Here is a 27,427-nt window from a genome sequence, read left to right on the forward strand (position 1 = left end):
CTACTTGCACACTGCCAGGCTTGTGTTGCTGGGGATCTGGCGTATTAGCTGGGGTGGGTAGGCAAGGTGCACGGGGGCTGGAGGGGCAGGCTTAGCTCGCTTCTCCTTAGGTGATCCACTTCAGGAGGAGCCCTGTGGCAGCGGGAGGGAGTCAGATACGCTGCCGGAGGTTTGGCTCCGCAGAAGCACAGAGTTGGGTGTTTGCGCGGAGCGAGCAAGTTCCCTGGCAGGAACTGGTTCCCTTTGGGATTTTGGCTGGGGGATGGGCGGGGGAGATGGCGCTGGCGCCTTTGTTCCCTGCCAAGCTGAGCTCTGCCGTCCGGGGGCTCAGCAGCTCTCCCTCCCTTTGTCCTCCAGCCTTCCCGCTTTCCGAGCAGAGCTGTTAACTTATGACCTCCCAGACGCTAAGTCGCGCTTGCTGTCGGAACACAGTCTGTCTGGCCCCTCCGCTTTTGCCAGCCAGACTCGGGGGCTCTGCTTGGCCGGCGAGCCGCCCCTCCGCCCCGGCTCCCTCCCGCCAGTCCGTGGAGCGCGCACCGCCTCGCCGCCCTTCCTACCCTCTTCCGTGGGCCTCTAGTCTGCGCTTGACTCCGGAGACTCCCTTCTGCTAATCCTCTGGCGGTTTTCTGGGTTCTTTAGGCAGGTGTAGGTGGAATCTAAGTGATCGGCCGGACGCGCTGTGAGCCCCGCGTCCTCCTACGCCGCCATCTTCCGCAATCTCCTGGAGACTCATATTTTTAATGAAATGGAAGATCTCTGAATCTCTCAATTGTCATAGGGCTTAATCCCCATTCTCTCAGTGCATGTGTTTTATCAAGCCTTCCAGGCTATTAACCACTTCATGCTGAATCTGCCTGATCACTACTATGTTACCAACAAAATAATCACTGTCGGGTCCTGCAAAACATTCAGAGAGCACAGATCTATTTGGACTATATTATGAAAGAAAATGGAAGAGTTCATATAACCTTACAGGACAAACCTGTAAATGAATATTTTTTTCCCTTCCATGTGAACTCAAATTATTTCTGATCCTATGGACTACAGATTTGACACCTTAAAAGGAGAAAAGGATTTGATAGGAAAAGCTTCAGATTGAAGTGTAATTGAAAATCTAGGCTAGGATCATGAAGAGTCTTCAGAAAACCTTTCCTTGAAGGAGTTCAATGTCAGACAGAAATGAGCTGGCTCTAGTAGGCCACCACTCTTCATTATTGCTGGCAGCAGCCTAGGGAAAGCATGGCGTTGGTGTGGCTGCTAGGGAGGAATACAGGTGTTCTGGAAACTCAATCAACTATGCTCTCTGCAGCAGATTTTTCTGGAGGGAGATCCAGACCATGCAAATCCATAGTTGCCTCCAAAAGAAAAAAAGAAAATGTCTGTTATCTCTGATCTCTCCATAAAGATCATGAATTTGAAATTAGTTTCACATTCACAGCATTGTCCCTCAAGTGGAAACAAACACACAAATCACTTCTCAGAAGTTCTCATCCTTATCTCCCTAAATAAATATTGAACAAATATGTAAAGAATATCAATTTGAAAGGATGCCGAGTAATTACTCTGCCCAGGGCATTTCAGTCTGACTCCACCTGTAGGTGTATCCTCTCGCTCCCTCTTGTGCTCATGCATCCTGGCTGCTAGAGTAGATGGTATTTTAGGTGGCTGCTTGCAGGGATTTGATTATTTTCTTTTTTAAAATTATTAACACATCTTGCAACCATCAGGTGTAAGTTATGGGATTATATATAATTTTCACGGTTTAAAAAAAATCTACCTTTTCAGCATTCAGACTGACAAAATAATTACCAAACTGAAGAGGTGCCATGCTAAAAAGATTTGTAGATTCGGCAGACATATAGAGGTTTTGTGCTTTAAAGCAAGAAATGTCACCGACTGACTGTGCTTTGAGACCTTAATGTATGTTTTCCCACATCAAAAATATATGTAAACGTATCCAATCTTATTCTTGGAAGTTTGTGGGAAGTATTACCTGGTAAAAAAACAAGACATATTTGTTCTGTTAGTTTTTCAGTGTGAATACATTATACCCTAATGGCCTATTAGATACAGAAAGCAGATCCTTCTTATCTTAAATTTGTGGTTGTCTGCTTTGACGAAGCAGTCTGTATGGTTTTGTGTGTTTTTAATAAAGAGTCTTTGCCACTCTGTGTTCAAACTACTCCTATCTTGTGGCTTTAAACTAATCTCCACATCTGTCTACAGGGTTCTTCACTGTTTACTGTTTCCTCCATATATTGTTTCAACCATCTGTGAAAATATTTCTCTTTTGTTGCTTTTTTCCCAGAGACAAAATTTTTCCTTCTTCCAGTAAAAATCATCAAAATAGACACTTGATTTAAAATACATAGGTAGTAAGGTATATCCAGCATTCTTCAGTGTTGAATTAGTAATACTAACATGTGTATATATTTAATTTATTATTTATAAATAAATATATCTACAAAATATACAATTTTTAACATTACATGCTTTGAATAACAAATTAGTAATTTAAAATCTTTTGTTTGGCAGTGAAATATAATACTCTCCTTAAAAAAATACTGACTCCTGGGGCGCCTGGGTGGCGCAGTCGGTTAAGCGTCCGACTTCAGCCAGGTCACGATCTCGCGGTCCGTGAGTTCGAGCCCCGCGTCGGGCTCTGGGCTGACAGCTCAGAGCCTGGAGCCTGTTTCCGATTCTGTGTCTCCCTCTCTCTCTGCCCCTCCCCCGTTCATGCTCTGTCTCTCTCTGTCCCAAAAATAAATAAAAAACGTTGAAAAAAAAAAAAAAAACAAAACACTGACTCCTTAAGAAATGTAGAAATACTGTTGAAGTTAAATTTAAGTAACATGGCTACAATGTAACTACTGTATTGGGTGTTGAAGGAAAGATTTTTCTTATTCAAAACTGAAAACAAATATATTTCTTTTTTTTTTAAATTTTTTAACGTTTATTTATTATTGAGAGACAGAGAGACATAGAGCATGAGCAGGGGAGGGGCAGAGAGAGGGGGAGACACAGAATCTGAAGCAGGCTCCAGGCTCTGAGCTGTCAGCACAGACCCCGACACAGGGGCCGAATCCACAAACCATGAGATCATGACCCGAGCCAAAGTTGGTTGCCCAACCAACTGAGCAACTCAGGCACCCCAGAGCAAATATATTTCTTGAGAAAAGAGTTGTTTGTAAATAAAGTCTTGACTTCATCTCCTACTTATTCTTCATCCCAATCCATTCTGAGTTTTCCTTCTACCATTCAATTTAATTACCTTTGTACAGGTTGCAAATGTTTACCAAATCCTATGGACATTTATTCGTTCTTATTTCACACAGTGGACTTAGGTTGCCATAGTTAAGCACTCTTCCTTTGTGACTTTTCTGTCTTCATGATGCCATATTTGACTGTTTTATTTTTCTCCTTTTTTACCTCCCTTGCCACCATAACTTGATATCCGTAATTGACTCATCAAAACATGTTACAATATTCTATGAATCCTAATTTTGTCTTACCTATCTTGCCAACTATAGTATTCAGCTACTGCTGTATAACAAACAAGTAGAAAATTTCAGTGGCATACAATATTAAGAATTTGTTTCTTACATGTCTGTAGGTTGGCTGAAATGGCTCCACTGATCTTGGCTGGGCTTATTCAGGCATCCATAAACTGGAGGTTGGATGGACTAGATAAAATCACCTGGACAGCTTTGATTAAAATTGAAAGTCTGCAATCAACCCTGTGGTTCTGCTTTATGTGTCTCTCATCTTTCTGGACTAGCAGGCTAGAAAAAGCATGTTCTTTTCTTGAAATGACAGAGGTGCAACAGGGAAAGCCAAAGCGTTTGGCTTTGTAAGGACTACATTCAGAATTGGCGCAATACTAATTTCATTCATATTCCATTGATTAAAGAAATTCACATAATTGAGTCTAGAGTCAAGAAGCATAGAGATACACTCTGCCTTTTGTGCAAGGAAATGCATTGTTACACGGCGAAGGATGTGCTTATAAGGATAAAGAATCGAAGCCAATAACTTAATCTACCACACTGAGCTAACTTTCTAATGATATTGGTTATCTTCAGTTCACAAATAGATTCCATTTTTCCCATATCAGGATCTTCACACATAATAGTCCCACTTTCTGGAATATTCTTCTCTTATATAAGATTCATCTCCTTGGAAGTATCTTTTCTTACCATTATAGAACAACCAACAATTTTCTCTCACTTTTTCATAGTACCCTATTGTTTCCTTATAGCAATGTACAGAATTCTATGTATTATTTTACTTGTTTGTTGGATGTTTCTTCCTCCAGAATTCAAGCTTCATGAGAGTGAAGGGTATGTCATGTCCCCCATTGTTCCTTAGAATCTAATGCAAGATTATGCATATGATGTTTCATCAATAAATATTTGTTGATGGATAAAATGGAAAAAATATGATTAGGGAAATTTTTCATTTAAAGTTTATAGAATACAGGTAGATTCAGAAACATTACTTCTGGCCCTTTATGCCATAGAAATGTCTTTGTTGTGGTTGAAAAGGGGAGGCCAAGAGGATGGTTATTAAGAATAGTGAAGTGTTGTTTTCCTTTTTTCTTCTCCATTTCTTTCCTTCTCTTTTCTTTATTTTCCTTTCCTTTAATACTCTTCTTTTTAAAATTGTTTTTAAGTTTATTTTGAGAGAGACAGAGACAGCACAAGTCGGGGCAGAGAGAGAGGGAGAGAGAATCCAAGGCAGGCTCCCTGCTGGCAGTGCAGAGCCCAAAGTGGGGCTCAAACTCACAAAGCATGAAATCATGACCTGAACCGAAACCAAGAATCAGGTGCTTAACTGACTGAGCCACCCAGGTGCCCCTTTCCTTTAATTTTCTTTTATTTCACTTTGTTTTGTTTGTGTTTTCATTCATAAAGCCTGTTACATTTCTACATTTGAAAGTGAATCTACAGTGAAATAATATCACAAAAACAAAGAGTCCAGTTAGAACATCATTGCAATGGTGAAGAGGAGAAGATGATTTGGAGTACGTGGGCAAAACAGAAATAGGAGATTTGAGTGGAAGATGGTGAGTTCCATCTCGGACATGTGAAGTTCAAGGGGTTTATGAGACATCTGAATGGAGATATCTGATAGGCCATTGGAAATGGAGGCTAGAGAAAGAAATCTGTTCATGGTTAATGCGTAGTATTTGTAGCCATGGCAGTGGGTAACAATGTCTCCGGGGAATAAGTGAAGAGCAAGAATGAAAGGCATCCTAGAAATTTGCCCTAAGGAGCTCCAGCATTTAAAGCTTGTTTAGAGGAGATGACACAATAAATGGAGATGAGAAGGCACAATTAGAAAAGTAAGAGGGACACTACGGCATTACAACCACAGTGGAAGAAACTGTTTTCTGAGAGAGAAAAAAATTATGAACTAGGTTGATTGCTATGGAAAGGTTAAATAAGATGTAGGAAGCATAGTATCCAGTGGAGATGGACACGTAGAGAACCTTTTTTACATAATCAAGAGGCATTCAGAGGTGTTCTGTGAGGGGAAGCTAGAATGGAGGTGACTGTACATTAAATATGGGCAAGAAAAAATGTCATCAGGTGTAGATTAGTCTTTTAGAAGTTTCTTCAAGAAGAGGAAGAAGTGCAGATATAAAATCATCATCCCCACCATGTAGTCCCACTCCTAGAATATCTGTTTTCCTTTATCACACGAAGTAGTCGAATATCTAGAAGTAAACTGGCTACCCTTGAGTTTGAATTTTAGCCCCACCAATTGTTAGTTATTTTATTTGACCTCTAATCCTCAGTTCCTCACATGTAAAACTGGGGATAATGATAACAACAAATTTGTTGTTCATAAGAATCACTGAGATGATTCATGAGCATACGAGTGCCATAGAGGAGATTCTTCATAAAGATGTGATTCTGAAAGGGCAAACTTTAGAAGCCTTATAACAATAAAGCACACTTTGTCAATTGGAAGCCTTTTTAATATATTTTTAAAATTAATTTCTTTTCTTGTCCTTAACTTTGGTACCATGATCCTATACTTTGTTTTACTATCCTATGATTATACTTTTCTTTTTTACATTCTTTGTCACTATTTATCCCATCAGTGTTTGGAAACACATTATGCTCTTGGTTCTCCCTCTGACTTTCTGATTGCCTGAGTTTCTCTCCCTGGTACTGCAGCAATTGATTCTTGACAAATAACATCCTTACATCATAGTTGCAATTATACAAGGATGTGGGTGACTCCCCAGACTACAGTTTCTTTTTTCCCTAGGACCACAACTTTCCGGGCAGGTATTTCTGTCATTTGTTACTTACCTCTTGGGGCCTTATTAATATTAGAAATTAAGCTAAATAGTTCAGTAGCTTGCTCTTGCATAGAATATATTCTATGGTGGACATTAATTCTGTATCAAGCACTGTCATATATAACAACATTTTTTCTTTTGATAACCCTATGAGATATGTAGTTAATATTATCCTCGTTGTAGATGAGGAAACAAAAGCATAGAGAGGTTGAAAAAAATTGTCCAATATACACAGTTACTGAATGGTGGAGCCACTATGCCCTGCAGGTCCGTAGATTGTTGCAATTCCAAAATCCAGAAGTTCTAAAAACCATATATTTTTTAGCTCATTTTCTGGCAAAAGAAACTTGACCTTAACATGATTTAGTCCAGGTGCTTAAGATGGTATAATATATCAAGGGAGAACTTTTGTTTGGACAGGGATTCCCAAACATATTTGCAGGCAGTAGGGAAAGATACTCAAGGAAAAAAAGGATAATAAATTATTTTGACACACATATATATATTTAACTATATATTTTTTTTCTACCTAACATGATGCTAAGTTCTGAATATGCAGCAATGAACCCAACATAGTGTCTCATCTCACGGAGTCTATATTCTGTGCCGGAAGGATTGTTGATAGAACAAGATTTTAGAAGGAGTAGGAGGATGCAAAGTGTGGTTTACTGATGGCAGTGTCAGCATCACCTGGGAGACTGACAGAAATGCAAATTCTCAGGCCATCCCTGAAGCCTGCTGCATCAGAATCTCTGCCAGTGAGGGCCCGGAATTTGTGTAATAACTCTCTTTACCTGATTCCTGAGCACACTTAACTGTGAGAATCACTGTCCAGAGCACACACAGAGGGATCAGCCTTGTTAAAGAGGAAGGAAAAATGGGAAAATATATTGAAGTTCTGAGGTGAAGTTCTATGGTGAAATGAGATGAAGTAGATTCCACCAGAAGACTTTTACTTTTCATTGACACAGGGCCGAGGTTACCTGCTGAGCATATACTGTGTGCTCTTGAACCCTCTGCAGTTATGTCTCCCATTGTGTCCTGTGGAACCTCCACTCTAGTCAGTGTTTCCCAAATGCAGTAGGCACCTTTCTATCTCCTGGCCTTTCTCGGTTATCTGATCTCGGTTATCTGCCTTCCTACTCCTCTAAATTTATTACCATCTCCCCTCCTACAAGCCCACCTTGAGTCAATGTAGCCTTCTCACAGAAGTGCCTTTCCTATGAATTCTGGTTGCAGTCTGTAGCAGTAGAGGTGTATTATGGCTGGACTCGGGAGCCAGGCGACTGGGTTTCTAGCAGCTCTAGAACTTAACATGTGATTTGGGGGAAAGTGACTTAAGTTTTTTGAAGGTCGGTTTCTTCATTGTAATTTGTAATTGTAATTTGTAATGATAATAGTATGTACCTCATAAGTATACTTGGCACATAGCAAGCACTCTCTAATTCTTAGCATTTATTGTTTATTACCTACTCCACACTTACCCTCAACATATGCTACCTATATAATTACTTATTTTCTGTATATCCATATCTACACACAAACGTGTGTATATACATATCTATCTATCTATCTATCTATCTATCATCTATCTATCTATATGTATACATATATACATGGTTCTCATCTCACTTGAAAGGGCTGAACCCTAACAGCTGTCTGGGGACTTAATAAATGTGTTACATAAACAATGACATCATAGTTCTCCATTGTATACTTTCCCGCTGGTATCCTGGATCAGACCATCCCTCTTAATATATCCAATACAGTATTGCCGGAACTATGTTCCATGTGATTGCTTTGAAAGGGAAAACACTAATGTGATAGGAACACTGAGCCTCAAGTTTGAAAACCTCTATTTCAGAGATTTTCAGGCTCAGCCCTGTTGGCATTTTTAGCTGGGTAATTTATTTGCTGTGGGTGTGGGGGCTGTCCTGTGTATTGCAAGATGTTTAGCAGTATCCCTGGCCTCTAGATACCAGACGCCAGAAGTGCCCCATCCCAGTTGGGAAAATAAAAATTGTCTCCAGACACCAGCAGATGCCCTTGGAAGGCAAAATTGCCCCTAGTTAAGAACAACTGATCTACCACTGATATATTTATATTTAAACTTTGTCACTTCTTAGTTACATGCAACCTTGGTTGGGTCACTTCACTACTCTAAACCTCTAAGCCTCAGACACCTCATCTGTAAAATGTGTGTAATAATAGGTACTGCGTGGGAGTGTTATGAATACTGAATGAGAGGCTGTACTGCAGGGCCTTGCACAGAATCTATTGATTATACAATTTGTTAACCTAAATTGTAGAAGTCCCGATAGTCTATCCGGGCAGAGCAAAAGAAAATGCTAAAATGCACCCAAAGCATGGAAAAAGACCATGGCCATGTCTAACTCCCTTACTTCTCTCCTACTTTAGTATCACTTTCCACTTGATTTGACCCACGTTTGCTATACAGCTAAAATTGGCACTGTTTTAAGTAACCTTCACGCACCACCTGTCTCTTCTGGCAGCCCAGACTTGAAGAGAGACAAATCAGAAGTGGAAGAAGAAGAATAAAACGCAACCAGAATACCAGCAGCCAGGGTAGATAGGATACTGTAGTTAGAGACGGTGAATTCTTTGCCTTTAGGGCACATATCTCATTCTTGGGTGGCTTCATGGAGCTCTAGAACCTAGAGCAAATTTGAGGGGCACTATTCTTGATACTTGAAAACTAACATTCGTTAAGTGGGTAAATTAATTATGACAGAAAGTAGACTATTAAATATTCTCTTTATATCTTAGTAGCTTAATGAAACAGCTATTTATGTAAGATGAAATTATTCTTTAGAAATGATTTGGTTCAGCAAACTAATTCTGTCTTTTCATCATATTGAAACCATAAATAAAATATTATAATTACAGAAATAATTGTGAATGCCTTAGAATGTAAAACCAAAATTAAATATGTCAAAAGATACAGATACGGGGTTCTTTCCCAAAGGATGTGGTAGCTCTTAGATGTAATGAAAAACTTGATGGACCAACAATGTTGCTACAGAATTGAGCTGGTCTGTTTAACTGGAACATTTTTCTTTGCATAGATTTCTCAAAAATGTCCAGACTGTTGTAAAAATATCTTTGTTCATTTTCCTATCTCAAGAAGCAAAACAATTTGAGATTTTCCTTGCCAATACATGTTCTTGCAATGCTGTAAGGGTCTTCATTCTCATGAAGAATGAGTAATGAAGAGGTAGAAAACTTTGTATTAAAATATGCATAAAATTAGTTTTAACAGTTTGCAGACACCCACTGTTTTTCTTAAATTCATCTCTGATAGAAGCAAGTGCAAAAATACCAAGATAACTTAGTTTATTGTAGTAAATTGATTTTTGTCAAAAAGTGTAATTTAAAATCACTGAGGTTCTTGCTGAGGTCATCAGTCTCTGAACTGATTTTAAAATATTTGTTTACTTACTACAATTAGCTTTAGATTAGCAGAGGATTCTTGTTAAAAAGTACAATATATGGTCCTTCATTTTTCTTTTTCCTCCCTTCCTACCTCCTTATGTTCTTTCCTTCCTTCCTTCCTTCCTTCCTTCCTTCCTTCCTTCCTTCCTTTCACCCCTCTTTCTTTTTTCCCTTCTCCAATCTTTTCCACATTCAACATAATATATTTATTGCTTATGTAAACCTGTACCAAATGGTAAATTTGATCACCATTGATAAACAGGGGCTTTTCAGAGGCCTAACTACCTCTAGGAAGTAATTTATTTCATCACTGAAAAATGGTGCTTTGACATTAAATGTGTCATAGACACATCTTTATAGATATTAAATGTGCATTTTATACTTACTAGATATCTAGCCATCACTACCATTCACTTTAGAATTAGAACTCAATCATAAACTGCTGCAAAAAATAATTTGAGACTATTTTAGCTTTCCCTACATCTGCCTTTATTGACTTCAAAAGGATTAAGAGAGAAAGCAAATAATCTAATTATTGCTCCTAAATGGCACGCTGCCCTTACGCACACACATGTATAAACATAGACACACACATACACACACAATTCTCCACTTCACCCATATACTTCTTTGTTTATAAAAATAGGTGACAGCTCAGATGGAAAACTTTAGAGAAAGCACAGGTTTGTGACTCAGAGAGTTTTCATCCTGTGGTTTAATTAATTATTCACAGTTGATGTTCTCTCTGATTCCAGCTACTCGTTATTTTTATTTAATAGTCAACATAACTGCTTCTCTGATATTGTTCTGGGACCACAATTTCCTTGAAATTTTGTGTAAGAAACAAAAGATGAAATATTTTGCCATTTTATCTGTATTTTTCTGAAATTAGTGAGAAAACTTGCTCAGACTGTATATCATAGACTTAATAAAAAAATAAATAGGAATGATCTTGGCCTTTCCCATGAGTTTTCCTTGGGAAAAATATATATTTTCCAAAATATATTCAATTTACTCTAATTTAATTAGGATTATATTAAATATTTCCAAGACCTACTTCAGCTATCTCATACACACACACAAACACACACACAAATATACACAAAGACATGATGAAATTTTTAACTTAAATATTTAGACTTCTATACATTCTGTATGTATATACAATTATATATTATGTATTTTTAATTATGTTTATAATTATATGTAAACATAATTAAATGTAATTATGTAATTATATATAAACATAATTAAAAATACATAATATATAATTACATATTTGCAATTATATATATATTTGTAATTTGTACTTTTTACTATGTTCTATTTATTTTAAAGTATTTTTCCCATGATTTGTATCTCCCAATATTTCTTCCCTGCTTGATAAAGAAGGAAACAAAACACAATTTGGTGAAAGAGTTTATTTAAGGTCACATAGGCAGTGACCAATCTGAGACAAGAATTTGAGGCTTTGCTTCCTAGCCTAGCAAACTTTTCCCTATATGTGTTTTACTGAGTAGGGATGTTACAACCCTTTTGAAGGAGGAACTCAGGAAATTGACTAATTTAAGCCCAGTTATGTACATTGGAAATAATCAATGTAAAGTGGTTAGTATAACCCTGATATAGAACACTATTAACTGGCATATCTTTCCAAGCAACACAGGCAGGCAAATTCCCTCTTACTATATGAATAGTATTCTTTGCAATTTAAATCTGTTCTGACTCTCTTCTCCTCATCCCCACCCCATGCTCACACACCCTTCTCCCCACCATTTCTTACCTTTTACTGATTAGTGTTCCTGGTTTAGTGTATGTATGTGTGTACATGTGTATATGTTCACTCACGGCTGACTGTATGTGTGCATATATTCCCTTTTGTTTATTGGGAAGTACTGAATGCCAGATTCTGAGTGGAGTGCTCTATAAATTGTTGTTGTTAATGTTCTCATTAAGGGTCTTTACAAATAGAATGTAATATTCAAGCTTCCTACCTGACACAAAACAGAGAGGGAGGCTAATTACTCATTTTTGTATTTCTAATATCCCTCAAGGAAAAAGAAAAGAGGTGTGCATTTAGAAAACACAGACAAGGTGAACACAAAACGCTCACTGTTCTGAGACAGATGCCAGCAAAATGAGTCATTCAAGAATAACTATGAAATATTCAAAATCTATTGTGCTGTGGTAGCAAAACTAATGTGGTCAAGCATAACAACTTTTACAAAGCTACTTCATGCACAGAGCTGCTATTATGCCTTTTACACTAGACGTAAGCTTGGGTAATTTGAAATGGGAACGAGAAACCTTCACTTGATCATGAAAATGTGAGAGGAAAAACACCCAAAAAACAGACCAAGGTTGAATTTTTTTCCTTTTATGTCTCTTGGTGAGACCAAATTCCCAATTTTCATAACTTACTAAGTAAACTCTAAACTCAATGGAAAATATCACTTAATCCTCTCCAAATTGTCTAACATTTGAAAACAAACCCGTGCCATTTGTGTGACTGAACTTCTCTCGAAATACTGGTGAACTGTCCCCAGCTGGACTTTGGTAATAGAGAGACCAGACTCTGGGATTCGGAGAGGTTAGCTGGCATTTAAATTTCTTTGAGTCATGTTATTTCACAGAAGTATGTGCTCCTGTGATATTAATATGCCAGGGGTTTTAGTTTAAGTCAGTAATTATAAGTAAGATTTAGTTTTAGTGATGTGGCTATTTTAATTAAAAAACAATGTCCTGTAAAATGTCTGGAGAACTTGCTGGCTATATGAAAAATATATACATATTAAAATTTTATTCTGTTCTTAATGTCACCAATATAATAGATTTACACCGGTAACCTGCTAATTCTTGCCTAATCTTCCTTTAAACACAAATACACACCTTACAAACAATGCTATTGGACATCTCCCCTGACAGGGACATCTCCAACTGGGAATATCTAGTATTCATAAAAGGTGTCCAAGATAGTTTTCTAGCAATTTTTTTTCTTTAATCTAATTCACTTTCTAATGACTTGAATTCAGGGAGGAAAATGAAAAACTGGCCACCAAACGTGTCACAACTTCCTCTCTGGAAATGAATCTAATATGTCATATAATTTCAAGGAATATAAAGTAGTACTTCTATTTCTGAGCCTGATGTGTATGAACAGGGTAATGATCTTTTAGCTATATTCTTGAGATGGACTATGTGAAGCAAAAGAGAAGTAAGGAAATTACACTATATTGCAATAAAGCAGTTCATTTGTTATTTTCAAGTTTCTTCCTTCCTATTAGAGTAGCCAAAGCATCAAGGGTTGCTATAACCATGGGAGTCTGGCAGATTAGGCTTATCCCACAGAGATGCCTCTTGTGGATAGCCTAAACTCTGATGAGTCAATTCAATAAGAATTTGGGGGGCATCTAATTTATGGCAGGCCCTCGGTGGGAGCTCACAGCCAGAACTGCCGTTGGATCAGTGACACTGTAAGAAGTAAAACACGAAGGACAGAAAGGAATTGCCTTATGTGTAGTAGGTACACTTTTGAGTACTGACATGGCCCTCATCCAGCCTAATATTACAAAAGGCACTGAGCTAGTAGGTGTCGTGATTTGCCAGGAACCTCATTCTTCATAAACTATGCTGACCACCAAAAGTGGAAGTCATCTTTGTGAGGAACTAGGGAATCCTAGATCCCATTGGGGAGCTACACCTGCATGCTCCTGTTCATCTTTATCTTACGTATAATTTACACTATTTTTTTATAATCTGCTAGTAAACCAAAGTAAAAGCAATTTACACCTGGTATGAATCTTCGTTTTTAACAGCTATTGAATGAGATAGATCATGAACAATTTCTAATGAAATAGATCTGTGTGGTTCACTTTGACTCACGTTTTTCTAGGTGATCTTGAATATACAAGGGCTTCTCAATGTGAAAAACTTAATCTTTGACATTTGCTGTTCACTTTAAATCTAAAGATTTTATTTTGGTCAATTAAATAAATGAACCAGTTGGTTTTTTGTTTTGTTTTGTTTTGTTTTGTTTTTTTGGTTTTCATTGATTTAACTGACTTCAGTTGACCATGTAATTAATTACATATGGCAATTAAATAAAGGAGTTCTGTGTATATATGGACTCTTCAGCTTTTCCTTTTAAGTCTATGTGATTTCTTCTTTAAGACCACAGGATAATCAAGATACCATACCATATATAATTAAGCTCTTCTCATATTTTAAAATTTTAGATAATATATTGTATTTAACAAATAGCTTTTAATCTGGACCCTTTCTTTAATCTAACTGTTGCAAATTTGACTTTTACATACAAATTATTAAAAAAACAGTGTTTCTACTGTATGCATAACTGTTGAGTGCACTCCACCCTCTGGAGAAAATACTCCAGTGCCCCATCTGTTGTTACCTAATCTGGAAAAGAAGACTTAAATTACTTGCCCAAGATAGCAAAGAGGCCATCAACCTAGTCTAGATTATAACGGTAAATTCTCACAAAGTGTTCTTCTCTATATATACCCTGTGTTAAGTAGTAAGGATGTATTCACCATCATAGTTGAAAAATCCCAAAACTGAGTGTCAAACTTGACAAAGGCAGGGAATGCGGAACCTGAAACATAATTACAACCAAGGGTAATTGCATCCCTTCTATTAGGCTAAATTATAATGTACTAATTAAATAAATTTATTTATCAATTATAATAAATATTAGTATTGCTTACATAGGGTATTTCCTGTGCATTTAAAGTAGGGGAATGCCAAGAATGATCAAACCTAGTCTTAGCCACTATATAAATCGACCAGGAAAACTTAAAATTCTAAACAGAAATTCAGAAAGTCTAATTATGTTATTTAAATATTTGAAGTAATATACACAATTGGCTTTCTATCAAATTCTGGATGCTCTTGCTCCCAAAGTCCTGGAGACCTTTAGAATAATCCTTCTTTGTAAGCAGGTATTTTTTTTGGTAAATGCTTGTATTTAATTTATCCAAGGCCACTGCTAGACTATCTGGTCTCTTTGTGCAGATGGAAAAAGTACTCACTCTGGGTAATTAAGAAAAGACTCCCCCTTTAGGCAGATGAACCCCATGGGCATGGTGCTTGGTGAGCTGAACTCTGGCTAGATTTGAGTCCCCAGTCACAACCCCAGCTGGAACTTTTGCACAACATCCAGTATGCATGGTTATGGTGGTCCTGAGTTGACCCTCTGTATAAGTGATCATTATCTACATTCTCACTTTCTAAAAATTTTCTCATCCAGTTTAACAATCTTGCCCCTTCATAAGAGACATTTGAGAAATGGATTCCTTACCCTTTAGTTTTAAATTGTTTCAGGCAACATTCCAGCTTTACCCATCTTTGGATGTATCCAGAAAACAACAGCAACAAAAAGATAAAGCTAAACTCCTTAAAAGATAACTTTGCAAAATGTGGACATTTAAAGAGAATAAAAAAGCAGAAATCATCAGTGAGACCAAACAACTGAGACTTTCAAATGTTTTAGCTTAAATTCAATCCCAGGAGGGCACAAATGAAATATTTATACTTTAATGTTCCCAAAGTAGTTTAATCTGATCTGCCAAGTCACGGCTACAGCAGAATACTGTGTCCCAGGCTTAGGCGATGTGCTGAACTCAGCAGGATGGGCCCAGTTTCCACAGTCAAAAATATATGTCCTGCAAGCTTCGGTGAGAATGCTGTAACTAAACATCGCCCTCCACTCTCAGCCACAGAGCTCTCTTAGAAATTTTAAAGAATCTTCTGTTGAGGTCTCTGGATTTGTCATTTCTTAATTGATATTATGAGTAGAAGAGTCCGTATGTACAGAATTGCTGCGCAGAAAGAAAGTTTAACCAACTGTCAACAATTTTGAAGGACTATTTATAATTAAAGCTATGAAGTTTCTTTAGAATTTTAAATGTTATTAATACCTAGCAATGAGAAGAGTTTGTTAAAATGGAGGGATGGTAGAGGAAATCAATCTTAATTGATTTATCAGTTACTCAGAATAACACCATGATAAATAATTATCACCTAAACACGACTGGTTGTACTATTTCCTTTCAAGTGGTATTTATGACATATTATCAGTGTACCCTGCTTAAAAGCTTACATATGTTTTTCTCATCCATGTAATCTAATCAAAGGTGCAAACCCTGGGTATGTGCCAGTGCAAACCTTCCTCATTACAAGGCTGCAGCCTGCATGGTCCATCTGGAGTTGTTGGTCTGCTTGATGTCACATGACAGATCCTACCGGCATGGAAGATGAAAGGATGTTCAGGCCACGTGTCTGGGGATGACAGTTTTCTTTGTGAGGAACCACAGAGTCACAGCTTGTTAAATAAGCCTGTGACAGTGATAAAAGACAAAGCCATCAGTTTATAGCAGAATATGGCCTATCTGCCCATGACAAACCATGCTATCTTGACTCACACACGCTGACATCTCATAAAGCATTCCCACAAGTGGTGGCTAGAAATAGTCTCTGAAGACAACCCCTAAAGAGAGTAATAGCTTGCTGCTTATCTTTGAGCAAATGAATGGAAAAAACCTGGAGTGCACAATGTAGTTCTTTTAGCCTCACAGATAAAGGTAGCTTTCTACTTAGAACATTTTGTGTGGTGGGTCTATTTCACATAACATTAAAATCTTGAGCAGTCACATAAAGATGACTGTGAGGCCCCTGTTGCCAAAGACATGTTAATTTTGAACTCTCTTTCTATTGTTCTATATACCCATAGGCCCACTTTCCAAGACTGCTTCTGTTTATTCAGAAAAAATACATCTATTAACCAAATAATAATAAAATAACAATAATAAGAGCTATTACCTACTCAGTGCTTATCATGTCCTGGGAATAGTGCTAATCACACAGTATGCATTTCAATGACTCCTTATGACTCATGTATCACGTGAACATAACTGGGTATGCCATTTCTTTTCAGGTAATCACTGAACAGGTATCACTGTTCTCATTTTGCAAACTAGGAAACTGAGACAGATAGTTCACCCAGTCACTCAGTGGTGAGTCAAACATTGGTATGTGCAGTTCTGATTTACCCTTTCATACTACCAGAATAATAACAAATATAGTAGGAAACCTTATAAAAATAGATGGATGAAAAAACGTGAGGGCTATGGTCTTGTACCTCTATTCTCAGGTCATATCTAAATTCATCAATAATTTAGATCAAAACTGAGAGTTAAAATTGTTAGGTATTGGAATCTCAGGATGTCAGCAGACTATATTCTTTCAGATGTTTTGCAGGTGTGTGACTGTTCACAAAAAGGAGCAGTTTTCAGTAACATTTAACCACTTCTTCCCTTTTGCTTCTTTTTGTTCTTCCTCCCATTTTCCTAGTTTCTTTCTACCCATTTTTTCATGACCCCATTTCTTTTTGTATGATTCATTCATATCTTAGACTGTCCATGATGCCTTTGAACTTTGGTCCCTTCTCTTTCTGATCAGTCATTTTACACACACACACACACACACACACACACACACACACACACACACATATACATTCCATATACATTCTGGTGTTAGGTTCTCTTTAATCATAGGATGTTTTTATATAGCTCTGTAATTGTTTTACGTATATAAACTGTGGCTCACACAAGTGTGTGGATCACACACTTTTCTTGTATTTATATCAGACTTTGCAGAGTCCTGGACAAATAAAGACTAGAATACACTCAGTGAATGCTTATCCAATTGAAATGCTTTCCTTAGCTAATGGTTTCAAAGACTAAAGAGGAGACGGAGCCCCTAATGTTAAAGAACAATAATACCTGACAAATCCAAATTCTGAATAAGCTTTTCAGTAGCAATAGAAATTTGCTTAAAAAAAAGTGGCCTTTTCTAGTCTACTAAAATTGAAAACTCCTTTCAGTCCAGTGGTTCTTACTGTTGTAAGGGGATTGGCTAGAGACTACATCACTCTTTTGGTTTTGATGGTTACCTTAGCTTTAAGTGATTATGACAGGCTATTAATGAATTTATAGACACATTACGATGGAAATTAGTGCTGAAAAACAGTATTTTAATTACAAAATACCAAAAAAAAGAAAGTTTTAACCTGAAATTGAACTTTTAAGTGTAATGAACTAATCTTAACTGGTTCTCAACTCTGACTACATATTTGAATCAATTGAATTTATTACAAATAAATATGTATCTTATTTATATGTATTTAATACATATTCATTTAATTTAATGTAATATAATTACATTTAATACATATACATTTAATACATTTATATATATAATATGTATTAAATAATGTGTATAATTTATACATTTTTATTTTAATATATGCATTTATTATATTTATATAAAGTATATACATTGGATATTATATATTATAATCATACATTTGTGGTTTTATATATTTCTATTCACATATATTATTTATATATATTTAATGCATATAAATATATTAAATGTATATAATATTTTGTGTTCCATTGCCACAAATTATTGATTAAAATGTGTCAGGGCATTGAAAATACTTTCAGATGATTTTGTGTTCATAGTAAACCAGTGATTTAACCACAGATTGGGCCTAGAGTCTTTTCTATAACAGCCTTTCCCAAGATCATGCAACCTATTTCTTTCACATCTTCAGTTGTCAGAGCAGTGTCATAACTGAAAGAACTGAAAGACTTGAGGTCACTTGCAGAATACATTATTCACAACCGGAAAAGAGCACACAAATTTCTTAAATAGCATAATTAGTGTATTTTACAAATTTGCTTCAAACTTAAAAAGCACATACCATAAAAAGGACTTTTAAATCCATGTCTTTCCCACTGAAGGCTTTGTGTTCTTTTTGAGAAAAGTGGGCAAATCAAGTAGAAAGTGTTTAAGAAGAAGCCATGGGAGGGGCACCTCAGTTGGTTAAGTGTCAGACTCTTGATTTCTGCTCAGGTCATGATCACGATCGGCTCAGGTCATGATCTCCTGATTTGTGAGATTGAGCTCCACATCAGGCTCCACGCAGAGCCTACTTGAGATTCTCTCCCTCTCTCCTTCTCTCTCTCTCTCTCTCTCTCTCTCTGCCCTTACTCTGCTCACGTGCATGCGTAAGAGCATGTGTGCATTCTCTTTATCTCTCAAAAATAAATAAAGTAAAAAAAAAGAGAGAGAGAGACCAGGGGAAGATTCTCAAGGAGAAAACAACAGAAAAAGAAGAACAAGAGTTTAAGCTGGAAAAAGAATCATTATCTCATTTGTCATTCTGAAAGTTTGGCCATATCCTGTGCCTAATTTTCAGCTGCCACCTTCAAGTCACAGAATAACACTAGAAATCAGGTTTTACGTGCACAGATGTGTGTGTTGTTCTATTATTCAAGAACACTAGCCAGCTTGGTAGGAGAATGTCAAAACTCACTATCAAGTGAAATCAATTAATATTTATTGATCTGTTTATGAAAGACACAGTTAGAATAAGGGCTTAAAGTTAGCAAGAGTAGCTAGTATATGGAGGACCTAAAAAAAATAGGCTTGTTGAGGTGGATAGGTTAGGTTTGAAAGAGATCTGAAGTAGCCAGTACATGGAGAGATAGAGGTAGAAAAATGATCAGTGTGTGAGGGGAAGTGATGAGAGCAATGCGCGATGATTCTGAATGATATATGAGCTTGGCCTCCTGTGATAGAAGAAGAAGGTTACTAGAAAATAATTGCTCGGTTAGGAAGATAACCTTCTGAATGGCTTGATACTATTGAACTAACGATTTGGATCTCTGTCTTTCGCCAGACTAAGAATCACATTATAACCTCCAAACTGGAGTTTAAAGAAAGGATGAGAAAGATGATATTGCAAATGAAAGACATGAATTTCAGCTGAAGTTATTTGAAGTTTACAGGGAACAGGGGCCAAGGAGATTACCACAGCACTGTGCCTTATATAATCAAAGATATTAAGAGGATTAATGTATTCTCTTCTCTCCAACAGATAAATTCATAAGATGATGTTAAACAATAAAATAATGTTTAAATGTTATAATAGGTGTCATGAGATTAATAGAAGATTAATGCACGATGATGAGTTGTTCAGAAAGTGATGACTCTTAAGAGTCCCAGAGAGATCCCTTCAATCTGTAGGGCTAGTGAAATCTGATGAAAAACCTTATGAATAAATATAAGTAGAAGGAAGCATTCAGGGGAAACATTCTGTTATTAAATGCTTATAAACAGGATCTTAAGATCCTGTAAGTTATATTAATTTACTTTACAGGAATAGGATTGGGGGCAAGAGTAGATAGGTTTAAGTACTGAACACATGCTGAATAGTTTGAGCTTCATTTTTTAATTAGTGGGGGCCCTAAGGTTTTTACAGAGGGGACTTTTTTTGTGATCAAAATCGTATTAGACAAAATTGACTTGATAGTTCAGAAAAAATGGATTGGGAAGGAGAGAAATTGGAGGGATAAAGTTCAGTTGGAAAATCATCACAATAAAGTATACATAAGGAAGTAAGATCTGAATTTGGATCAAGGCAGTGGAGTAGAAAGAAAAGGTCTAATGTAAAAGTTATTCTAAAGTAAGAACTGAGGAGTTGTGGCAACTACTTACTAAGTTTGGTGCTTCTATCATTAACTGTGGTCAGAAGTCTCAAGTGAGTTGATTGGTGAAACATTGACTCAGTTGAAATGTGTGACAATTTATCACTTAAAAGGTCACACAAGTCAAACCCAGAAAGCTTTCTTATTTGGATATAATTATTCAAACACATTTGGAAACAGAATTTCACTTATATCCTGCCTACCGAAATTTAGCCTGTCCCTTCAATTAGACCTTTTCATCTGTGGAACTTATCCAAGTCAACAGTGTTCCTCAGCCTCTGATGTCCCTTCCAAATCATATCTGACAGGGAAAGAACCCTCTGTCTGCACCGAAGATAGAAAATAACATTAAGTTCTAAAGCAGTATGGGTTCATTATCATTTAAAAGGATTTGAAAACACAAAGGTTGTGAATTTGACCATATAAAAGCTCCATTAAGCTCCTTGGTTCTTAGGTGATGGTGTACAGAGAGGCTAGCTTTGTAGGTGGCAAAACAATACCAATGAAAACAAAATTTTGAAAGGACTTAAAACATAAAAAATTGGACAAAAAAACTTATTCAGTGCTTAGATTTTTCAAATAATTAAGTATTTGCTAGGTACATCCTGTTTATATGTTATAGTTGAATAATTAAAGCTTTATTATGTAGAATGCATGAACTTTGGAAGAAGCTATCCCTAAGTATATCCTGAAGAGCTATTGTTGCATAATTTAGGTACAGCCTTTAGTTTTTGTTAGTTTTTCCCTGCATTCTTTGAAAAGCCCCAGGTAGACAAGGTGATACACTTAACTCCCTTATTGGTCAGTGGTACACTCTGTAATTTGTTCTATGTAGAACATTCTAGGACTATACAGGCATTTCTAGCACATCTTGAGATGATAATACTTCACAGAATCATGACATCTTAAATTTGGAAAAGACTTTGGAAACTATAAAGCCAGCCTCCCACTCAAGACAGAAATACCTTCTCTGACAAGGATATCCCTGACAGAAATTATCACCCAGACTGTTTGAATGCTTTTCAAGTATTCCATTTGATAGCTTCTACTATTAAAAAAATTTAAGTCTTCCTTCTATATACTTATCCAAACAATTGTAAAATTGGAAAAACAAAGCCAGATACTAACTCTACAGTACCAGAGACCTATTAGAAATATCACCATGCTTTTTTTTTATTTGACCTTATCTCATCATCTTGCCCACAATGATATAAGAAGTCTAAGAACTGAGTTATTAGATACTTTTGAAGCAAAAGCATTTCTAAAGAGAAAAGTCTAGTCACTCCATCTAGGGCATTCTCATCTGCCAGAGAAAATCCAATTAACAGGTCATGACTTGTTCTTTGTGAACCCATGATGTATTCTAATCATCACTACTTTATTTTTGAAGTGCTTATGAATAATATATTTAATAATTTATTATGGAATTCTTCCATGGCTTAATATTAAATTCACCAGAATATATATTTATGATATAATTTGTTGATTTATTCACTTTGAAAAATACACACTAAGTACCTACTTTATACCAAGTGCTGGCCTGTGTTCTCACAATGTGATGGTAAATAATTCTCTGCATTCCAGGAGCTTATAATCAAATAGGGAAAATAGAAAACAGACATCTTAAACACACTATTACAAGGGATAACAAAGAGGAAGTAGAAAAACTTTTGACAGCACATTGGGGGGATATTTACTGAGGCTAAGTTAGGTTTTCCAAAGGATTTGAGATCTTAGCTGAGACATAATAAATAGAAATTAAGTAAAAACAAGGATAAGCAATATGGAGGAATCAGCAGGTTTGGAGGTCCCACTGATAGACTTTTATTTCAGTGAAGGCCAGAGTATGTAGAAAACAAAGAAGATGGTAGTGTGACTGTAGCAAGAAATGGAACAAAAGAGGACAATACCCAGAGGAGTTTTAACATTGGAGAAATGCACCATACACTATGCACACACTATATATGTAGTGTGTCTGCTAAGGCAGAAGGAAAACTGGGAGACTATTATGGTGGGATGAATTCCAAAGGAAGACCACTTGGTCAAGCAGGAGTCAGTATACCACATGTATTTTAAGAAATCAAGGAAGATAAAACTGGGAAGTGGTTTTTTGCATCTAGCAACAAATAAGTTCTTGGTAACTGATGTGAACAATATCAGCGGAGTTGGATATGCTAAATCCAAATTTTTACGGACTGAGAAGTGACTGCAAGGGGAAAAAGTTAATATAAGTATAGAGAACTCTATGGATAACTTCACTGTGAATGGAGGATTAAGATAATGCATTAGCTAGGAAAAAAAATCTCAAGAGAGAATTTTTTTTAAGCATGGGTATTTGAGAGTTAAGAAATGTTTAAATCTAGGGGTGCCTGGGTGGCTCAGTCGGTTAAGTGTCTGACTTCGGCCCAGGTCATGATCTCGCGCTTTGTGGGTTTGAGCCCCACGTCAGGCTCTGTGCTGACAGCTCAGAGCCTGGAGCCTGCTTCGGTATCTGTGTCTCCCTCTCTCTCTGCCCCTCCATTGCTTGCACTCTGTCTCTCTGTCTCCCAAAAATAAATAAATACTTTAAAAAAAAAAAAAAAAAAGAAATGTTTTGCCTGGGTGGCTAAGCTGGTTAAGTGTCTGACTTCAGCTCAGGTCATGACCTCACAGTTCATGAGTTTGAGCCCTGTGTGAGGCTCTGTGCTGACAGCTCAGAGCCTGGAGCCTGCTTCAGATTCTGTGTCTCCTGATCTCTCTGCCTCTCCCCCATCCCTCCCTCTCTCAAAAATGAAATAAAAATTAAAATAAATTTAAAGAAATGTTTAAATCTAGGGGTGCCTGGCTGGCTTAGGTGTTTAAATCTAAAATGTTTAAGTCTAGGTATAGGACAAGGAAAAATATAATTTATAAACCTGAAGAGTCAGGGGAGAGTAAGATCAAGGTCAAGTGGAGAAAATCACCACAGATAAGAGAAGAGATGCCATTTTCATTCTAAAAAGGAAATAAAAGCAGAAAAATATAAATGTATATGCAGAGAAGTCTGTAAATTTGATTATGGCTATAGAAAATCAAGAAAATGCTTATATCTTTTATTTTCTCTATAAGACCAATAGCATAGATGGTCTAAATCAAATGTTTAAGAGTGGAAGGTCATGCAACGTAAAGGGCTGGAGGTGAGAATGGCTTTCCAATTCACTTGGGAATCTTGAAAAATATTAAAGTATTGAGAAATCATGAAAGTATCATGGTGGCACTGAGGACCCCTTTGGTGTAATTTGTGCCGTTTTGTGAAAACTATCCAGCAGCATCTTCAGATAGATTGTAGATGGGGGGAAAGGGAAATACTAGATGAAAATGTCCAAGAAACATTGGCTTAAGTGGAATGAAGGTGAGGGTTATTAGAGTTATGATGAAAATACTCAGAAATTAGGTAACCGAATGAGTTCTTTGTGAAAGCAGATATCTCCCAGGATAATGGAATGATTGGAGTGGGAAAGAAGATAGCCAGGCACGAAAATCTCCAGTGAATGAGGAATGTGTGTACAGAGGAGTGGTGTATGCCAGCACTGTGGAGGACTAGAAGCTGAAATGGCTTGGCATTATTCTCTCCCAAAGAGAAGCAGTTACAAGGAATAGAGAAATATGGCTCTGAATCAGTACTGGAAATCCTGGCATTAGCATATCTTGACATGTGTGGATGTGGGAAAAGTAGCAGTTTCCTCGTTAGGGGTCTGCAGAAGGTTGGATAGCTGGATGTGGGTGATTATACTTTGCCTTATTTTAAAAATGAGAAATTGGCATTGCACCTCTAATCTATGGTACCTGTTTGGTTGAACAAAAATGAGTGATAAGGAAATAGCAAGGTCACTAGGGTGATCAAGATCCACACAGTTGTGATTGCTAAACCATTATAAATGATGGCTTAGCTGCCATCAGCAGGTTTTGTTCTATCACATATTAAAGAATATTCCTATTCACATAGAGGACAAGTCAGACTAGAATAGTGTGGTACTGACTATTCAATGATTCCTTCTCACTACTGGTTCCAGTATAACAGCATGCTATCTTCACCAACACAATGTCATGGACCCTCAGACCTCTTAAAATTAATAACCACTTTCCATCATTGAGTGTTTACTGGGTGCAGTCACTTGACATGCTTTCATCAACTCTCTGAAGTAGACCATACTCTTATTAGAATGCTGTGATGAAAGCAAAGTTAGAGAAAGTAGGCAAATTAGCCAAGTTCACAGAACTGACTGGCTCCAAACATCATGCCCTTCTGTGACCATGAACCAGTTTTCTTTTGTATCTGATATCCCCAGTTTCCACTTGTTACCTTGTCCTTTACTGAAAACTTATGCCTCATATGATCAATTGTCCATTCTATCTGTATTTGAATAATGCCCTTTGCTCTTACATTAATTCTGTATATATCTACCCCGTCTTTGTCTCTCTTTGTTTGCTTTCCAATTCATTTCCCAGTCTGCCCGTTCTTTAATTGTCTGATACTTTGACTCCTGTATGTCTCTAAACATGGCTTCCAGCTTTCATCATTTTCTTTTGTTGCCCTAGTTGTAATATCTGTGGAGTTCTCTGATCTTACTTTCAGCTACTATATTGGTACTAAGTACAGTAATATGGAGCAGAAATATAAGAACATTTAACTGCTCTCCAAGGAAGTTAGAAACCTAGCAGAAGGCCAAAAAGCTCTCTGAGCTAGAATCTTATAAGAAGACAACTAGACTTAAAAAAAAAAAAAAAAAAACAGATGGTGGGGCGCCTGTGTGGTTCAGTTGGTTAAGCATCCAACTTCAGTTCAGGTCATGATCTCACGGCTCATGGGTTCAAGCCCCGCATCTGGCTCTGTGCTAACAGCTCAGAGCCTGGAGCCTGCTTCAGATTCTGTGTCTCCCTCTCTCTCTGCCCCTCCTCCTCCTCTCTCTCTCTCTCTCTCTCTCTCTCTCTCAAAAATAAATAAAATATTAAAAAAATAGATGGAATGGTAATATGAGCTAATTGCCATTTGAGTATTTTTAAAGCCCTGAATGAAATTCCATGATTCTGTGATCTAAACTTAGGGTAAACACAATCTTGTTCTCCAAGATTCTCCAGACTACTGTGAACTTACTGAATTCTGATCCCTAGTATGAAACTGAGAGTTAAGCTTCACCCCTTAAGTTAACCTACACCCCTTTTTCGCTGATTGCATTTTGCAAGTCTGCAGAGCTTAATGGGGAAGTTACTGTGTATGGAATGTGCACCCAAACTTCTTTGGACATGAAGTTATAAGCCCCCAGGAAAATAAATTTTTCTACACCCCAAAGTGACAATTTACTTAGACCTTTCACTTCTTTTTTTCATTCATCTTATAAGTATTTTTCAATTATTATTATTATGTTTTTGTTTTAGAGAGACAGTGAACAGGGGAGATGGACACAGGGAGAGAGAGAGAATCTTTTTTTTAATATATTTTTTAATTTACATCCAAGTTAGTTAGCATATAGTGCAATAATGATTTCAGGAACAGATTCCAGTGATTTATCCCCTATGTATAACACCCAGTGCTCATCCCAAGAAGTTTCTTCCTTAATGCCCCATGCCTATTTAGCCCATCCTCCCACCCACAACCTATCCAGCAATCCTCAGTTTGTTTTCTGTATTCAAGAGTCTCTTATGTTTTGTCCCCCTCCGTGTTTTTATATTATTTTTGCTTTCCTTCCCTTAGGTTCATCATTTTTGTATTTATAAGTTCCACATGAGTGGGTCATATGATATTTGTCTTTCTCCAACTAATTTCTCTTAGCATAATATCCTCTAGTTCCATCCACATAGTTGCAAATGGCAAGATTTCATTCTTTTTGATCGACGAGTAGTACTCCATTGTATATATATATATATATACCACATCTTCTTTATTCCTTCATCTGTTGATAGACATTTGGGGTCTTTCCATACTTTGGCTATTGTCAGTAGTGCTCTATAAACACTGGAGTGCATGCGCCCCTTCGAAACAGCACACCTATATCCCTTGGATAAATACCTAGTAGTGCAATTGCTGGGTCGTAGGGTAGTTCTATTTTTAACTTTTTGAGGAACCTCCATACTGTTTTCCAGAGTGGTTGCACAGTTTGCACTCCCACCAGCATTATAAAAGAGATCTTCTTTCTCTGCATCCTCACCAACATCTGTTGTCACCTGAGTTGTTAATTTTAGCCATTCTGACTGGTGTGAGATGTCATCTCATTGTGACTTTAATTTGTATTTCCCTAATGATGAATGATGTTGAGCATCATTTCATGTGTCTGTTGGCCATCTGGATGTCTTCTTTGGAGAAGTGTCTATTTGTGTCTTTTGCCCATTTCTTCACTGGATTATTTGTTTTTGGGTGTTGAGTTTGATAAGCTCTTTATAGATTTTGGATACTGTCCCTTTATCTGATATATCATTTGCAGAAATCTCCTCCCATTCTGTCATTTGCCTTTTAGTTTTGCAGATTATTTCCTTCGCTGTGCAGAATGTTCTTGTCTTCATGAGGTCCCAATAGTTCATTTTTGCTTTTGTTTCCTTTGCCTCCAGAGACGTGTTGAGTAAGAAGCTGTTGCAGTCGAGGTCAAAGAGGTCTTGCCTGTTTTGTCCTCTAGGATTTTGATGGCTTCCTGTCTTACGTTGAGGTCTTTCATCCATTTTCAGTTTATTTTTGTGTATGGTGTAAGAAAGTGGTCTAGTTTCATTTTTTTGCATGTCTCTGTCCAGTTTTCCCAACACCATTGGCTATAGAGACTGTCTTTATTTCATTGGATATTATTTCCTGCTTTGTCAAAGATTAGTTGGCCATACATTTGTGGGTTCATTTCTGGGTTCTCTATTCTGTTCCATTGATCTAAGTGTCTGTTCTTGTGCCAGTACCATACTGTCTTGATGATTACAGCTTTGTAGTATAGCTTGAAGTCCTGGATTGTGATGCCTCCTGCTTTGGTTTTCTTTTTCAAGATTGCTTTGGCTATTCGGGGTCTTTTCGGGGTCCTTACAAACTTTAGGATTGGTTGTTCTAGCTCTGTGAAGAATACTTGTATTATTTTGGTAGGGATTGCATTGAATA

At 37.0% G+C, this 27,427-nt stretch overlaps 1 long non-coding RNA gene across 2 annotated transcripts; it reads right to left on the bottom strand.

Annotated features, from left to right (window-relative positions):
• Positions 1–1,089: 1,089 nt before the first annotated feature.
• Positions 1,090–4,314, bottom strand: LOC109269762 (uncharacterized). Of its 2 annotated transcripts, none has more exons than XR_008422183.1 (2): positions 4,197–4,314; positions 1,090–1,355 (listed from the first exon to the last, which is right to left on the bottom strand). It is a non-coding gene; the product is annotated as an uncharacterized LOC109269762 (long non-coding RNA). The 2 variants fall into 2 exon arrangements; XR_002081255.2 differs by lacking the exon at positions 4,197–4,314 and adding an exon at positions 3,604–3,825.
• Between the last annotated feature and the right edge of the window lie 23,113 nt (positions 4,315–27,427).

The sequence above is a fragment of the Panthera pardus genome, unplaced genomic scaffold, assembly GCF_024362965.1.
Source record: "Panthera pardus isolate Hobbes unplaced genomic scaffold, ASM2436296v1 HiC_scaffold_10, whole genome shotgun sequence".
Lineage (NCBI taxonomy): Eukaryota > Metazoa > Chordata > Mammalia > Carnivora > Felidae > Panthera > Panthera pardus.